General features: G+C 43.3%; 2 non-coding genes across 2 annotated transcripts; both read left to right on the top strand.

Annotated features, from left to right (window-relative positions):
* The first annotated feature begins 3,332 nt into the window (after positions 1–3,332).
* On the top strand, positions 3,333–3,404 carry trnat-cgu (transfer RNA threonine (anticodon CGU)). Its single transcript has one exon. It is a non-coding gene; the product is annotated as a tRNA-Thr (tRNA).
* A 1,304-nt stretch (positions 3,405–4,708) lies between these two features.
* trnap-agg (transfer RNA proline (anticodon AGG)) lies at positions 4,709–4,780 on the top strand. The gene has a single exon. It is a non-coding gene; the product is annotated as a tRNA-Pro (tRNA).
* Positions 4,781–5,145: the final 365 nt, after the last annotated feature.

Genomic DNA, 5,145 nt, shown 5'->3' on the forward strand with positions numbered 1-5,145 from the left:
CTGGGGCTTTAAATTACCAGACTCCTGGAATACTGGCTCCCCGTGTTTTGTACTGAGGAGGACCACTTTTTTGGGACGTCTTGGCTGCAAAAATGACCCTCCCTGTTGTTTCATCCCAGAGGCTCTTCATGGACTCGTGTCTGGACCAGTACACGCCGCCCAGGATCAGCAGCCCCAGGAATTCACACAGCTCCTCAAGATCCGCATCTCTCCATTGTGGCACTGAATGTCTTCAATGCTTTTGCTTTTGAAAGGTCCACAGCTGCGTGGTAGCGCTGCAGTGTCTCTCTGAGTCTTTCTTTGTGTCTTTGCTTCTTTTTAACGTCCCGGGCAGGAGCAGGTGAGTGATCGCAGTTCCGCCGACGTCACAGGTTGAGGAAAAAAAGGGCAATCGGGCAGTTCAACACAAATTTTAGAATTCAAACTTAAATGTTTCTAATCCATCACCAGAACACTGAGGATCTATTCATCTATTGGACATTGGTAGTAGGCATACTTCTGAATTGCGTGGGAGCTGTCCTGCTGTACCGAAATGTTTGGAAAAGCCGCTGCTGGCAAATTGGCACTACCACTAAGCATGGACACAAAACAAGACACTGGGCTCATGGGACCTCGGATCTCAGAATTACATCAGAAGATGGACCGGATGGAAGGGCTGATCTGCAACATTTCAGCCCGCTCCGGAGAGGGCTGGAAGCGGGTGGATAACATCGGAAGACAGTCTGTGCTCCTATCTGACTCCTGTGCAACTGCTATCTCCCGTCAAGGACAACTGGTGAACTGCCTGTAAACATCTTGGCGGTCTCAGTCATACTATCGCACACACTTCTCATGGAACTGACGCACATACATTCCCCTCCCTACCCCTCCCTTCCTTCTCGTCTGCCTCCGTATCTGTTGTTTTCTCCCCCCATCCTCTGTTTCCATGAAAAAATTCCACGTTACCACGTGTACTGTAATCAAGGGTCAATGTCATTATGTGATTATATTGTTTGTATGTACCGCAATCTGCAAATGTATTTTTGAGAGCCAAAAGGGCGCCTTGAACGGTCGCCCTGGTGCTTTCAGTGCACTCTTGCACTAGACACCACAATAGCTTTAATTTGCACATACAAATACTACTGTTTACTGCTTACTTTTGCACTTCAGCCACTTTACAGTCTGTTTACATTGTTCATGGACATTTGGATAGTTATAACATTTATGACTTGATAACCTGTACATACTTAATATTTTATATTTTATTTGTATCTATTCTCTATTCTATTTTACTGTGTCTTATATTTCAAGCTGCTCTCTTAGAGACAAATGAAAAATTTTCTGAATCTGAATCTGAATCTGAACAATATGTGAGAGACCAGAACTGTGGGTCTTCAGAAACAACACTGACGGCTGTGTGTTGCAGAAGTTCTCTAACAACACTGCGATTGTTGGTTTCATCACTGACAACGACGACGCAGAGTACAGAGGACTGATGCAGAACTCTGTGGACTGGTATCAGCGAAACCACCTCCTGATCAATGCAGGACTTCCTGTGCGTTTTAGAGGATACCTCCAAGAGACTTTTTTTTCTCGTCTAGAGGTGATACGTATGTGTACCAATTTTCATGTCTGTAGGTCAAACGGGGACTCAGATCTCATTCCAGGGGGCGCTGCTGAGCCATGTGGCCACGCCCACATATGACGATTTGGGGGTTTTAAAAGGTGCACAGGGGCTGATGTCATGATAGAGTAAGAGGCAGGTAGGATGAACAAATCAAGAAACACAGCAGCTTTCTCTATGGTGGCGAAGGGTCAACTTCATGATAGTTGCCCCGCCCACACGGTGTAACATGCATTTATGCTTGCATTTCAGAATCAGAATCAGAAATACTTTATTGATCCCAGGGGGAAATTGCTTTCATTCCAGGTGCTCCATGTATACTCAAAAAACAGGTTACAAATATAAAAAAAGGTAAAGTAGTAAGCGTAAACTAAAAATAAAACCTAATAAATTCTAAACATTAATAAACATTCAGTTTAAATCCAGGCTCTCGCACGTTTCGTGCTTGGGCCCTAATAAAGTAAAATAAAATCTTAATCACAGCTTCCTTAATACGAGCTGAACTTCATAGCTATAGCTTCATAGCTGTAGTTTCAGCAGCCAGTTTAATACCGTTCATGTCTATATTTGATATAACAGACACGATGACCATCCTTTAATGCTTTTGTTGCTTTATTACTTGAACTTTTGTCGCTGAGCTCCGATGCTTTTTGATGAAGCATTTTAGCAACAGACTGTTGCACTGTGTCCGTCTTTATTGTGATGACAGCTCCTATTTCTTCACACTTTAGATGTTCCTAAAAGTAGAGTGTGCATCACACACTGTACAGTATTTATCAAGTATTATTGTTCCTCCAGTGCACCATTTCTTCTGTATAATTATTATTAGCAGTTATTACTGAAGATCGATGCCCCTACAAATATTCAAACTTACTGTAAATTCAGTTGTAGGCTGATTCATCACTGTCATTTCTCCATTGTTGTTGATGGATAACCAACTTTAGATATTTTTAATGAACAATAAATGCCCTGAAGCTCTGAAGTGTATTGTTTTTACACTGCACACCTGGTTTGGATCTTACAATGGTAACCTAAACATCACAGGAACTATACAAGAACAACCTCATGGAGGCTTCAGTGGTGTTTGTAATAAAACACTATCCTTCTTTTTTCACAAACAGTACAATACAGCACATGTGACGCCACAATGAGCAAAGCAGAGACCGCAGACCACGTAACACGGCGTTACTATGCTGGAAAAAACGTGTCTGCCTGTGAGCTTCTGTTATGTACTGTAGCATCCTAACTTCCATCCTTACAAACCACCTGTCCTCTGTTTAAAATGTGGACATTATTGTCCTCAAAAGACTGACTGTCCTTTCTCTTTGAGGTGAAGATGGACTGCTGAGTGTTGTCCTGTGGATGTGTCTCTTCTGTCCTGTGCTCTTTACCTGTGGGGTGGCTGTGGGTTTTTATTGACTAATAACATATCAGTTCTAGAATGATGTGTGTGTGTTTGATGTGATTTGATGTGTGTGTTTATCTGGTTTTAGGGGTCAGTGTGTGTTCATCCATACGCGGCCGCCTGTGTTGATGTAAATGTGTGTGTCCTGTCAGCCATGATCATGCTGAGACAGAATAATGCTGGAAAAAGCTCCCAGCTGTTAGACCTGAAGGTAAAGCTGCATGCTGTTGTGGTTTCTCTGAGTGTAGGATCACAAGACTTCTGCTGTTTTATGTTGTGTGTGTTGATCACGATCAGTGATCAATTCAGAAGTTAAAAGAAAAAGGCGTGGTGGCCAAGTGGTAAGGCGTTGGTCTCGTAAACCAAAGATCATGGGTTCAATTCCCATCCATGCCTTCAAAGATCTGTAGGAGGTTCCTTTTAAAGAAAGACAAAACCCATTGAGAGTAAAAACTATAGACAGAGCTTCCGTGATGTCACCCATTTGTTTCTGAAGAGCCGTTCTGAGGCTCGTGGGAGCCGCCATGTTGGAAGCATCACGTCCGCCAAAAACTCCAAATACGTACAAAGAGGGGGAGCACGAGTGGAGTTTGGGGGCGGGCGATCATGAAAGCAGGAAACTCGCATTGTTATATGTCAGCCTTCTGCTGCTCAAGTGGCAACGCCTATAATTATGCAGAATTTTAAGTCCGAATATAATTAAAACGAGTAAGTTATATAAAAAAAATCCCCCCCATACAATTGACACTAGAAGAGAACCTATCATCTGAGACCAGAATGTTTTTTTGTACCAGGCTGTAAACATGTTCATTCCTGCTGTGAAGTCAGACATTTTAACATGGGAGTCTATGGGAAATGACTCGCTTTTGGAGCCAGCCCCCAGTGGTTGCGGCATGAATTACAAGTTTTGACACTTCCGCATGGGCTTCAAGTTTGAACCCCGAAGGTTGCCGCCTGACAACACCACACAAAACAAAGACGTGTTAAACTGTGTGATCGTTGGCTGGAAGCACTGCTTCATGAACCTGTGTTTACTGTTCATTAAGCTTAGAGAAGTTTCAGGAGTATGTTTGAGGAGTAAACTGATTCAAGTCCTCACAACAAGTGTATTTCACTGCACAAACACACACTCAGCTGATGTGTCCCAGGAAATGTCTTTTTGTCTGACGTATTAGAAGATTCTAGATTCTAGATTCAACAACTAGACAATTAACCCCTGCTGAGACCCCCACAGGGTTTCTGTGGCTGTATCTCCCTCATTCTTCATCCTATGTGGATGAAACCTTACAGTCATGCTGAACATTTGACTCACAGCTGATATGCTGAAATGCTACAGACACTGCGCCACCTACTGGCCAGAGGACCTGTCTTTTGTTTAGGGGCCTTAAACAATTTCCCTCTGGGATTACTAAAGTACCTAAAATAAAAAAAAAATGTAAAAAAATTTCCCAGAATGCGTAATTTAATCCAAGTCTTCAAAATGGTGGAACAAACATTTCACACATTTCATTTCAGATCCTTTATTGTTCTGGAAAGAAAACCAAAACAAAGTCCTGACGTCCCATTACAAATATCATGGCAGCTGTTCATCCCTCTCCTGACGGTTCTCTTCCACCTCCAGCTTGTCCACACTTTCCGAGCTTTCCGAGCACATGTGACACGCGTGGTAGATAGGTCGCTAATTCCAGACAGGCACACATGGCTCGTTGGTCTAGGGGTATGATTCTCGCTTAGGGTGCGAGAGGTCCCGGGTTCAAATCCCGGACGAGCCCTGATGTGTAACTTTATTTCATTGGAGACAACTCCTTGTTGTTGACTCTTTTCAGTTCCTCTCTAACTACCACACAGCTTTACAAAGCTAACAAAGTTCTATTCAGACTCATCCCAATCCAGAGCAGTTGTTCCACAGTAACACCTGCAGGAGGACGTCATCACCCAGTATGTGACCTGCACTGTGAGCTGTAAGGTCTTATACAGACAGGTGTGTGTCTTTCCTCATCAAGTCCAATCAGTATCATCAAAGACAGCTGGACTCCACCACTAGATGTCAGCATTGCACAGCATTGGTGGCTCAGTTCAGATTGAGAGAATGCAAAGAGTGTGCAAAGCTGTCATCAAAGCAAAAGCTGGCTGCTTG

Source organism: Parambassis ranga, unplaced genomic scaffold (genome assembly GCF_900634625.1).
Source record: "Parambassis ranga unplaced genomic scaffold, fParRan2.1 scaffold_22_arrow_ctg1, whole genome shotgun sequence".
Taxonomy (NCBI): Eukaryota; Metazoa; Chordata; class Actinopteri; family Ambassidae; genus Parambassis; species Parambassis ranga.